At 41.5% G+C, this 13,379-nt stretch overlaps 1 protein-coding gene across 6 annotated transcripts in view; it reads left to right on the top strand.

The window, feature by feature from the left end:
- The window catches only part of TSPAN9 (tetraspanin 9), a 556,918-nt gene that overhangs the window by 93,932 nt on the left and 449,607 nt on the right, over positions 1–13,379 (top strand). For all 6 annotated transcript variants that reach the window (XM_073621234.1, XM_073621231.1, XM_073621235.1 and 3 more), the window contains exon 2: positions 48–102. The gene's annotated coding sequence lies outside the window, so the exon portion shown is untranslated. The remainder of the gene's footprint in view (positions 1–47; positions 103–13,379) is intronic.

The raw sequence follows: 13,379 nt of genomic DNA, 5'->3' as shown, positions 1-13,379 counted from the left end.
CCGTTTTCTTATAGAATAATTGATTTCTCGTTTTCTCTCTCTTCTAGGAAGAATAGAAAAATAGACAGGCTTGTCCTGAGGCTTCAATTTGTAAATATCACGGTAAGCTGGCTTTTCTTTTTTCATAAGTTTGCATTTTAATTTGAGTGTGTTTCTGTGCTGGGCTGGTTATTAATGAAGGTAAATGCTTTTTGTTAACTTTAGTGAAGGAAAGATTATAGGCTTAAACTTGAAGAGAAAAGCTAGTCTCAGCAATTCTGCGAAGAAAAACTGAAGATTGACCTGCTGGGATGGCATTACAAGTCTTAAAGTGAACCTGCTTTTGCCCATGCAGAGCATAGGAACAAGTCCGCTTAAAGTGAAACTTCAATAAAAATTTAAAAAATGGTAAACAGTTCTACCTGAAAAATAAGTGCAGGAATATTTACCTTTCTTGCTGATCACACTAGGATGCTGCTTCCATCAATATAAATCAGGGATCCTCAAACTACGGGCCTCCAGCTGTTGTGGAACTAGGCGTCCCATGAGGCATTGTAAAACTCTGACATTCACAGACATGACTAGGCATGATGGGAATTGTAGTTTCTGAACAACTGGAGGGCCGTAGTTTGAAGACCCCTGAATCCTCCTCTAAAGTCCACTAGGAAACTGACACTTCTGGGAGTGTCAGTTTTGTGAGCTCTGTGCAGTACCAAATGGTTCCTCCCACCAACCTCCATATCAATACTCTATCCAGTAGTGACATGTAGTCAGGAGGAACCAACAAACCTAAAGGCGACCAATGAGATCAATAGGGAAATCCCTCTGGAATGAGTGCAAAGCTGCAAGGCTTCCTCCAAAAAGCTCTGGCTGCTACTATTAGAGAATCTGTAGACTGGTGTGCATCACTCTGCTGGGACTGTTAAGCTCACAGGACACCCAGAGCTGGTCAAATGGACCCCTACATCTCTACATGCCCTCTAGAAGCCAAAGGGAGTGCAATACAGCTATTTTTTTCAAAGCTGTGACCCCCATCTGTTTCAGCTGCTAAAGTCTAGCTGTCAGAACAGACAGGAAACCTGGGCCTTGCAGGAGGTAGGCTGTGGTCCAATACCAAGCCTTGGCCTGATGGTTGAGAACTACAGCTTTAGACACTTGACAGGGTCTCTTTAACAGACCCTAAGATAGTTACATATAGTTACATAGTTCTTAAGGTTGAAAAAAGACACAAGTTCATCAAGTCCAACCTATGTATGTGCGCATTTATGTCAATATTACATTGTATATCCCTGTATGTTGTGGTAATTTAGGTGCCTATCTTAATAGTTTTTTTTTAATTATTTATGCTCACTGCTGAAACCACTGCTTGTGGAAGAGAATTCCACATTCTTACCGTAAAGAACCCTCTACACAGTTTCCGGTTAAACCGCTTTTCCTCTCATTTTATTGAATGGCCGCGAGTCTTTTTAAATGCCCTTTCGCCGAAAAGTTTTATCCCTATTGTGGGGTCACCAGTACGGTATTTGTACATTGAAATCATATCCCCTCTCAAGCGTCTCTTCTGAACAAGTTCAGTGCTTGTAATCTTTCCTCATAACTAAGATAGTATTATATAGATATAAGGCTTTTTTTTTGTGTGTGTTATGTCTAGCAATCTATAGTGGACCATTTTAGTGTACAACACCAATTTGCAAATCCAGTTCTGATAAAGACTGTTTACACTCAGTGACTTATCACTGTGAGAACTGCAGTCTCATTCATGTGTCAAAGCATGAACATTCTGCTGCATATTTCTTTTGCGAGATGTCAGACTAACTTCTTAGTGTTTTTGTGCCGCATAAATTCTCAGTGCTAGTCACATAACTCGCATTCCTTGCATGCAGATTATCTAGGGTTCCCTTTGTGTTTCATATCAGTCGTCATATGGGTCCTTGTCCTGATCGGTGACTTCTCAGATATGGCAGGTCAACAGCTCCATCTGCAGACCTATCTTGTCACTGGGAACTCCCATCTATCAACCTCTATGTGATTAATTAACCTCTAGCACAGCAATCAGTTTATTGGCTGCCCTTTTCTATTATGGATGGCTTAACAAAGAGTGCTCCACCATAAAATAGTTAAATTGAATGGGCTGTAGGTGGCCTTATGAGACTTGAATGTATTGCTACAGCTTTATATCTTTCTGAAGTCTTTAGCCATACAGTTACATATTAATATAACAGTGTAACAAGAACTGACATTTTCTAAAAACGTATCCTGAATGTAAATTTCCTGCTCACAAGCCTCTGCGTATCTCTAAATTGTTACGTGTATAATTTTTGCCATTGCACTTGATCCACAAGTAAGCTTGGACATTACCATAGGCATGCGCAGGGGGTGTGGCAGGTGTGCCTGGGCACACCCTAATCACTATGTGTAGTGCCGATTCCCCCTACTGCCCATGCCTCCCCCAACTTGTTGGCCCCCCCACCCCGCCAGTGCTGCTGGCTTCCCTCCACCCCCCCCCGGTTGCTGCAGGGGATGTTTCAGGATGGAGAGCAGGTGAAGGGGCTAGTAAATATGTAATTTACCAGCCCCTTCCTTTTTTAAATGAAAACAGTGAACACGCTCGCTCACTGGGTCCATTCATAACTTAAGCATAGTAAACTTTGTTTATTATGCTTCGGTTGGTAAATGAACAGGAAGCCGCTCAGCACATAGCTCTTCCTATTCATTCAGTGCAGCTGAGGCTGAAGAGAAAGACATGTGTGTTTGAGCTTTGGGGTGCACACCGTAATGCAACAGGCTGCACATACCTATGGACATTACCTATACATTTATAGCTCCCAAATGACCCTCCTTTTGTTTATGTGTTACAATTCACACAGCATACCTAAAAACAATAAAAAATATTCCTTTTCTTTCTAGTTGTTTCTTTGGAGCAGGTTATTACATAGGACTGTAAAGACAGCTTGTTTGGTCAGGATAGCTTGCAATTAGGGGACCGATTAGGAACTTTTTCTTTTTACATTAATATACAATGTACCACCCAAGCTTTGAGATCTCTCTTTCTCTGACAGAAAGTGTGTGCATCTAGTTAACAACTGATAATGAGATCTGTCAGCACCGTACAGACAGGGTTCATTGTGGTAAACATAACTTTCCAGCCCCTTCCTTAACATAAAATAGTAGGGGGAAAGCTAGGTGGAATTTTTCAGCAAGTAAAAAGGTAAGCAGCAATATTTTTTTTAAATTATGCCATGTGATTGGGAACATGTAACATATATAAATAGGTGTTATTCCAATTTGGCTGTAAAAAGTAGAATTGCACTTTAGGGTTGATTTATATAGTACAGCCATTTGCTTAGTTAAAATGCATGTATATTTGTTCTATGTGAATAGGGCAAAAAATGAATGCAAATAGGTTATATCCTGTGCTGTTGGGATGTAAACCATTGATATAAAACTGAAAATATTGCAAATAGGCCAATAGTTGGAGCTAAGTCTTATAGGAATTTCCTATAAGACTTAGCTCCATCTAGTGGCCAAACATGTTATTTTATCTAAAATCAATGATTTACATCCCAACAGCACAGGATATGGCCTATTCTATACAGAATCATAGGGAATTATACACAGCTGAGACTGCCAGTCATCTTGGTGCTGGAGGATCTACAGGGCCCTCACCTGGGATGCTGTGGAATCGGTATAGACTGCTATCAGTGACTCATGCAGATAGCAGAGGGAAGAGACAGCAGAGAAAAATGACACTGTGCTTCGGATTGAGGCAAGTACACCCTAAAGGATATGCTTTGTTCATTTTTCATGTTAGATGTATTTCTAAATACAGCTAATGTGCCTGAATTTGATTTGGTAGCAGCTTTTTGTAATCCCCGATACAGCAGCACTCTGTGGGAGGATTGGGAGAGGGAAGAGCAGCACTGGGGAGACAGTAAGTAAGGTGTCCTGCATGCACATTTGCTAACAAGGAGCATGCTCACAGGAGCACAGGACAGAAAGAGGGAATACCTCATCAGCATGTTGCTGCACTTTCATTGTCCATTTACAAGGGAAGGGAGGTGATCTAGTTGCACTGTTTAAAGAAAAACGTAGCCACCTGTGTCATTTTGTTTAAATCAATGGTGGCTGGTGCTGTATATTTTGGGGGCAGCAAACGAGACATCACGGCAGCTTCCCTCCTGCTTCCCTCGGCAGGGCAGCCAATAGGATCGCTTCTCCTCTTGGCCAATCTGGTCTCACCCGCTTCCTGATTGGCCAGAAGGAAAGTCAGGAAGACAATAGCAAATATTGATTCACTATTGTAACACAACTGGGTGGGCTCAGCCCACCCTTTTTGAAGCCAATTAGAGCCTCTGGCTCTAATCACTTGCTTCTAAAAAAACAAAAAACATTGGATTCCATGCATCTGGAACCCTGCATGTAGATTAGGGGCCGGGCGCATGGATTAGGGGGGCTGTGCCCCTAATGGACGGGCCACCACTGGTTTAAATCCTCTCTTACTTTGTTGGCTGGGGTATCCTCAAAACACATACTTACACATCCAGCAAATCCTGCATTGTCCTACAATCTGCATGTCCCCAGGTCCCATACTACCATCTTCTTTGCTTACAGTAATGGAAGCTAAATATGTTTTTCTGGTTCTTGGAGTCAGCCCCCAGATTATGCACAATGGCGCATGCACAGTGTGCTTTTGATTGCCCAAAGCCTTCTGGGATATGTGATGTGACTATCCTAGGAGGCTTCAGGAAACTGTGGTACGTCATTCTCACCTAGGAGAGAATACCAGAATTGGGGGTCAGCTTGGAATAAAAAGAGGTACATCCAGAACTGATCTGCAGTGCGTTTTTGTGTGGTGTGAACCAGCCCTTAAAGTGTAACTGTAAAGGGAATTTTTTTCTTCATTTTGGGTAGAGTAAGGGAAGGGTTAAAACCCCTGTGGGTCCCATTGGAGAGATTCCCTTCACTTCCTGTTCCCTAGCTAAAACAGGAAGTGAAAGAAAATCCCTCCAAGGTGAGCAAATCCTGGGGTGTCACCAGAACTGGTGTCCCCATTGGAAGATTTCCACTCTATCACTGTTCTGATGTCCACCCAAAATTTGGGATTTTATTTTACTTTATTGCTCAGTGATAATGGTAAACAAGATAAAGGGTGAATCTCCCTAATGGGGGGTACAAAGCAATAAAAAAATTACCAGCTGTTCTGATCCCTGTCCGCTCCATTCAAAACTAAAAAAGTAAAAAAAATTGCCTTTAGTTACACTTGGAATATAAATGAGAAAAGTCACCAGGCTGTGCTTTGTGACAGAGCAGTGTCAGTTTTAAGGCCGGCTGGACAGATCTATACATCTTTTAGCAAGTAAAGTAGCTCCCATACCCGGAGTTCCTCTTTAGCCTTTGAACATACATCCACATAAATAAATGCGAACCCCCATCCACAGAACATCCCTGATTGTGTCTTCACATAATGAAGCTGTAAAGGCCCTGTACTATCCAGGGGATTGAATTTCTGTTAAGAGATTTGGCGAAGCCTTGATTGAACGCTAATTGAGTTAGCTTGTGATTCTCCCAGTATTTATAAAACACAGAGGAGAAAATTTACTAGGAAAGGCCACTTTGCAGCTTTTTTTATGGCTGCTCATGCATCACAATTACACGTAAAAAACAAGAGAACACTTTAGGGTCTGTGGCCGGGCTGGTAATAGTGTATAAAATTTTGCGGTCTGACCCTCTGGGGAACCGCCATACGTTGCCTTGCAATTAGAACCTCGGTGGTTTGACTGCAATATTTCTGGGATCTTTTCTCACTTTCTATTCCAACATGCACATTGACTTTATTCAGATTAATAGCTTGTGTGGCTTGTATCATTAAGAGTGAAGGTCTCAGGGAACATGGCCTCGTGTGAGGCATTTCATTAATTTCAGGCCGTACACAGCTCTGTTGTAAAAACCAAGCTGAAATCACTTTAGATTTATCCTTACAGTATGTTGATCATGTGATCACAGCCAGCCATTTTGTTTGGTAGGCCCAAATCCAAGGACGTGCACTTTAGTGGGGCATCCCTGAGGTAAAATTGATATTGATTTAGATTTCTCTGACAAACCTGGAGCAATATAATAACAATATAATAACTCCGTATACTGTATAGGAGTTAATACCCACCCTGTTTCCTCAGGAATACAGAGGCTGCATACAGGGGTTTGAAGTATTCGCTGTTTTTTACAAGAGACATCAAGTGACCATTCCATAAAATCAGCTCTGTTTTGTTATTACTTGCGTATTAAGGTTTTGCTATGGCAGAAAGCAAGCTCTGATTGCTTCTCAGCGGGTACATCGGATTTGTATAAGCATGTGTACGTGTACAAGTTATGTGCACCTTGCATGAAAATACTAGATCCACTTTGCTGACCGCCCCATGCAAAAAAAAAAGCTGACAAAAATACAGCTTTTTTTGAATGCAAGGCGTTTTGGTAAGCTTTTTGAAAGGGCACCAAAACCACAGGACATAATAGAAGTCTATGGGAAAGTGTAGCTAACTTGTACAAAAACCATGGGTTAGCTGGGCTTTTCCCAAACCACAGCGGGGCAGTGTGAAGCTGCCCTAATGGCCTGTTTTATGCAGGCTTCAGCTGGTATAAGAGCAGTGTGAAGAGCAAGCTTTTCTGAAACTTCCAGCAGCTTTGTCTAAGTGCCCTTCAGCTCCTGTATGGAAATGTTATACACAGATCTTATTGGGAGTGCTGATTGTCACTTTAAACAAGCTGCTAGCAGGCTTTCAACAAGCTTCAAGTAGTGCTGAAGCCTGCTAGCAGCTTGTTTAAAGTGGCAATCTGTGTTGAACATTTACAAACTGCAGCTGAACTGTACTTCAAGCATTTATGCACACAGGACGTTTATTGAACCACTTAAGGAGCAGAAGGATTTGCCCCCTTAATGATAAGGCTAGGACACACTAGAAATTCAAGGCTAGAACTTCTGAAGACACTAGGGAATGCTGGGGTTCACTAGAGGCACAGGACAACACTAGATAGGTTGCTGGAGAACACAGGTGGTCTGACTGATAGCGTGTGGACACATTGCTCGAACACTAAGCAATTTGCCCAGCGCTCCCTCTGTGATTGGCTGGACGCCAGCATGTGCACACAGAAGGAAAGACCCAGCGCTGGAGCATGGAACAGGTGAGTGTGACATATACTTACTTTACCCCTCCTATCTTCTGCACTGCTGGAATGACGTCACAACGTCAGTGACGCTGAAAAGATCTTGGGTAACGCAGAGCAGGTGAAATCTCAAAAGAGAAACTTAAGCCCAGTACACATGATCAGAAAATCGTACGAAAAAATATCGCTTTCAAAGCAATCATGCGATAATCGGATCGTTAGTACATAGCTTTCGAGAGCCGATCATGGCAGTTCATCCAATATTATTCTATAAAGTGATATCGGACATGAACAAAATTTTTTCCCGTACCATGCCAGATTGCACGATTTTCGTTTAATCAGCACAGCTGTCATTCGAAAATGCAATACAAATACATTACAACACATGACATCACTTCCGAATTTTTATTCTGTCGTATGAGAATTTTTGTGACATAGTAAACTCATCAGATTCGATCTGTGATTATCATGCAAAAAAAAAAAACGGACGATAATGTTATTGTGTGTACCAGGCATTAGAGGGAGATTTACTGAATCTGGTGGCGCTGTGCATAGTAACCAATCAGCTTCTAACTTCAGCCTGTCAAATTAAATTTTGACAATAAAACCTGGAAGCTGATTGGTTACTATGCACAGCTGCACCAGATTCTGCGTGCACCAGTTTTAATAAATCTCCTCCTTAACATTGCAAAAGCATCTTCCCACTAGATTTCAGCTGTTCTGTATTCCCCAAGATCTAGCTGGAAGGAGTGTAATCTCATCCTCGCCTAGGCGCCATGGGCAGAATATGGGGGGCGAGGGTCAGTATAAACTCTAAATTTTTTCTTGACTGGTACATTTTACACCCAGTTATAGTAGGTGATTTGTGAAGTGGGAGGGGGCCTGGGACAGTGTAAGTGGGCCTTTTATTTTACTGCAAGGTTCACTTTAGCTGGATTACATGGTTGTCTGCCTGGGGAATAGCTATTTGTATGACTTTATGTAAAATAATACCAGTAAGAATGTCAGATGTTGGGGAAAATAAATGTATCAAGAAATAAGTCGGTTGGAAAATGCTGTGAAGTTGAGATTTTTCAAGCACATATTTTTTTTAAAGCAGAACTTCACACTTGTCTGTGATAACCTGAAACCTGTAAACTGCAGAAATTTAGGGAGATTTACCAGCCTTGTTGCACAGCAAGGGTGTCTAAAACAGGCGCAATGATACGTTTTATGAGACTGATTTTCTTTAAGATGATGGTTTGATTCAAAGATTCCACCTTGTGCTGCTGAAAAGTACTGCGCCATCATAAAGATCGCCCGCACCTCTTTCTGAGCTGTGTGTGATCTCAGTAAAAACCAAAGCATCAAAAATGATATAGCTGACGCAGATGTCTTCAGGACTGTCATAGTTGGCTGTCTAGGGCTGTAGGCTTAGAGATCACAGACACATTTATTTATGTATTACAGGTATTTATATAGTGCCAACAATTTACACATTGCATACTATATATTCACATCTGTCCCTGCCCTCAAGGAATTACAGTCTAAAATCCCTATATCACATGCATACATTCACATACATGGGCCAAATTAGACAGGAGCCAGTCAACCTACCAGAATGGCTTTGAAGTGTGGGAGGAAACCAGAGTTTTCAGAGGAAACCCATACAAGCACATGGAGAACATGCCAACTCCATGCAGATAGTGTCCTGGCCAAGATTTAACCCGATGAGCCCAGTGCTGCAAAGCAAAAGTGCTAACCACACAAAGCCATCACAGATGCTTTTTACGTTTTGGATAATAAAATTGAAAGGGTAGACCTGGCCTGGACAAATTTCAGGGGCCAGATTTAAAAACCTATGTGGGATCCAGAAGTATGCAACTTGCTAGTTAGTATATAGGTAGCTGAAAGATACATAGTTAAGCAACAGTTAAAAGGAGACATTTGTTCTGTTAAATGTGAACCAACCTTAATTTAACAATTGGATATAAAATAATTAAAAATATAAAAATAGTAATAATAATAAAAAATACATAAATCATGTTCTGGAGCTGACAAATGCTGGCTTGAGAAGGGGGAAGGAGCACCTGAGCATAGGGTTGAGGGCATGCAGCCTGGTACGGTTCAGGGGGGGGGCGCTCGCTCGTCCCCACCCCCTTTCCTGACCGTCTGGGCTGCGTGCTCAGATAAGGGTCTGGTATGGATTTTGGGGGGGACCCCCTCGCCGATTTTTCGGCATAGGGGGTTCCCCTTAAAATCCATACCAGACCTAAGGGCCTGGTATGCTCCTGGGGGGGAACCCACGCCGTTTTTTAAATTTAACTGGTTCAATACAGGGCATTTTCACCCCCTTCCTTCCCAGGCCAATTTTTAGTTTTCAGCGCTGTCGCACTTTAAACGACAATTGCGTGGTCGTGCGACATTGTACCCAAAAAAAAAAAATTGATGTTCTTTTTTCCCCACAAATAGAGCTTTCTTTTGGTGGTATTTGATCACCTCTGCGGTTTTTATTTTTTGCGCTATAAACAAAAGAAGAGCGACAATTTTGAAAAAAACACAATATTTTTTACTTTTTTCTATAATAAATATCCCAAATTTAAAAAAAAAAAACAAATTTTTTCCTCAGTTTCGGCCGATATGTATTCTTCTACATATTTTTGGTAAAAAAAATCGCAATAAGTGTATATTGATTGGTTTGCGCAAAAGTTATAGCGTCTACAAAATACGGGATAGATTTATGGCATTTTTAAAAAAAAATTATTTTTTTTTTTTACTAGTAATAGCGGCGATCGTGATTTTTTTTCGTGACTGCGACATTATGGCGGACACATCGGACACTTTTGACACATTTTTGGGACCATTCACATTTATACAGCGATCAATGCTATAAAATTGCATTGATTGCTGTGTAAATGTGACAGGCAGTGAAGGGGTTAACCACTAGGGGGACACAAGGGGTTAAGTATGTTTCCTAAGGGAGTGTTTCTAACTGTAGGGGGAGGGGACGTACAAGGGGAGGAGATCGATCGGTGTTCCGCTGTACTGGGAACACAGATCGCTCTCCTCACAACTGACAGGACGTGGATCTGTGTGTTTACACACACAGATCCACGGTCCGGCCCGGTTAACGGGCAATCGCGGGTGCCTGGCGGACATCGCGGCTGCCAGGCACACGCACCGGGTCCCAAGCAACGCGGCGCGCACCCCCTAGATGACCGGGAATCCCAGGCCGTCATATGACATCCACCCAGGATGGGAGATCCCATCTGTGGACGTCATATGTCTATGGCCCGGTGCTGAAGTGGCTAAAATTTGGCACGGCGTTCCCCCTCATGATTCATACCAGACAGCTGTCAGCACTGTCTGTCGCTCATCACGAAAGGAAAACAAAAGTTTTCCTTACACGATGAGCGAGCCAGCGCGACATGCACAGTACCCTGTCGCCGAGAACCAGCGCGATGGGATCGTGCTGGAAACACAATCTCGCGGTCAGGTACTGTAGCTATTGCTGATGGGGATGAAGGTGCTGAAAAGCCAGGGCTAGCTTGCACTTACAGTCTGGCATGTGTTTGCAACTATACACGTATGAGCATAATTTCCCAAATGCAGAAATTTTGCATTTAGGAAATTGTGCTTATATGCATACACCTTTAATCATGTCAATACAGTCATATGGGCAGAATTATGTACCAGCTGGGGGTCCCAGGCTCCGAAGACACAGATGTGTCTTTTATGTGGTATGCCCATGTGCCTATGTGGTATGTCCATGTGCCTATTTACGTCGATGTACATGAGCCTTAAAGGATCAACCTGATTGGTTGCTGAGAACTTTTTTTTTTTGGAAGTAGATCTGTGGGTGTTGAACACCTGGAAATGAGAACTCTGGCTATATTTACATATGTTTAAATTATTGCAGTGCATAGAAAAAATCCTGTTTGCTGCATATTTTGGGGTTTTCAGCAAAGTTCAGTTAATTGTAATATACTTTACTGCGTACTTCTCACATTTCTTTTCTTAATCTTTATGTGTACTTTCACCTGACTTTGAATTAAATATTTTCATAGAAAAACTAGTCATTTATTAATGAGTCATGACCGTCTGAGCATGTGCAGTTTCTCCTAAAATCACTAGATGGCGCTTTAATCTTATCAGTCACCTCCCTTGCACTTCTCTCATTTTCAAGAATTGCCTGTTCAAGCAGTTTCAAATTGTTATGATTGATGTTGGTATAAATAAGTCTTTCCAATTATGACAGCGTACCCATGTTCATTCCAACAAGCTTTCATGAAAAAAAAAAAAGCGTCTTTATAGTCTGAAAATAACAGCATGAAATTCATTTTTTTGTAGTGAAAAATAATAAGAGTGAAGCAATCACTGATTTAAAATGTGAAGTATATCAACTCTGAGTTAATGAAGCAAATCACAATTCATTTAATCTGCATGCAGAATTTGCAGTGACAGCTTGGGAGTAATGCCAGAGCTGATATGCCTCTGCTGTCGTTACGACAGGTCCACTTCAGCTAACGATGGGATCACAAATAGATTAATTTGGTTCCTGTGTGAAATAACACATTTTCATTGACCGTGATAAATTATTATTATTATTTAATTATAAAAATTAACTTTTTTTTGGTGTATTGTTGTTTTTAAGATTATTGTAAAGTCAGGACGGCAGAGGGCCAAGAGTCTGCTTACCACTAGAACCATAATATAAGAAATATGACTTTCTGAATTTTGTGTGCCTACCAAAGAACAAAATCGAATTGTGTTGAATCTATATTTTGTGGTATGCACGCAATTGTATCATGTTTGTTTGCTCGTATAGAAAGCTGTTTAAAATAGAATAAAATATATAATAACAAAAAAAAAAAAATTGAGTCATCTGGGGTCTTTAAGACTCCAGATCTCTCCTCTACCCATAAAAGCATCAGATCAAAAAAAAAAAAACATTAATCTGATGCTTTCCCCCAAAAATGGGCTTGTTTACATTCTCCCTAACTGGAAGTGGTGAATATTTTAGACCATAGAGATGATCAGTCCTTGCTCACCTCTATTGTAAGCGGCTGCAACTGCTGGATCGGCTCCCTGGGGTGAAAAAAGAGGTACGCGCATCGGAACGGATCAGCTGCACAGATCACTTTTACAGGTTAGGGAATCACTGGCTGAACATTTTTATAGCCGGGTTATGGTTGACAGCTACTGCCATGGCCCCGGCGTAACCACTTGAACACAATGGCGTACATGTACAGTAAGGGAAAAAAGTATTTGATCTCCTGCTGATTTTGTATGTTTGCCCACTGACAAAGAAATGATCAGTCTATAATTTTAATGGTAGGTTTATTTTAACAGTGAGAGACAGAATAACAACAAAAATAGTTATGGTTAAAAAAAGTTATAAATTGTGTTGTATTTTAATGAGTGAAATAAGTAATAAGTCCCCTATCAATCAGCAAGATTTCTGGCTCTCATGTGTCTTCTGTACAGGTAAGGAGGTGAGATTAGGAGCACTCCTGTAACCTGTATAAAAGACACCTGTTTACAGAAGCAATCAATCAATCAGATTCCAATCTCTCCACCATGGCCAAGACCAATTAGCTGTCCAAGGATGTCAGGGACATGATTATAGACCTACACAAGGCTGGAATGGGCTACAAGACCATCGCCAACCAGCTTAGTGAGAAGGTGACAACAGTTGGTGTGATTATTCACAAATGGAAGAAACAAAAAATAACTGTCAATCTCCCTCGGTCTGGGACTCCATGCAAGATCTTATCTTGTGGAGTTTCAATGATCATGAGAACAGTGAGGAATCAGCGCAGAACTACACGGAGAATCTTGTTAATGATCTCAAGACAGCTGGGACCATAGTCACCAAGAAAACAATTGGTAACACATTACCTTGTGAAGAACTGAAATCCTGCAGCGCACACAAGGTCCCCCTGCTCAAGAAAGCACATGTACAGGCCCGTCTGAAGTTTTCTAATGAACATCCGAATGATTCAGAGGAGAACTGGGTGAAAGTTTTGTGGTCATATGAGACCAAAATCAAGCTCTTTGGCATCAACTCAACTTGCCATGTTTGGAGGAAGAGGAATGCTACCTATGACCTCAAGAACACCATCCCCACCGTCAAACATGGAGGTGGAAACATTATGCTTTGGTGGTGTTTTCTGCTAAGGGGACATGACAACTTCACCGCATCAAAGCGACGATGGATGGGGCCATGTACTGTCAAATCTTGGGTCTGAACCTTCTTCCCT

This window comes from Aquarana catesbeiana, linkage group LG03, assembly GCF_042186555.1.
Source record: "Aquarana catesbeiana isolate 2022-GZ linkage group LG03, ASM4218655v1, whole genome shotgun sequence".
NCBI classification, from domain to species: Eukaryota; Metazoa; Chordata; class Amphibia; order Anura; family Ranidae; genus Aquarana; species Aquarana catesbeiana.
This window is presented reverse-complemented; position numbering and strand designations above follow the sequence as displayed.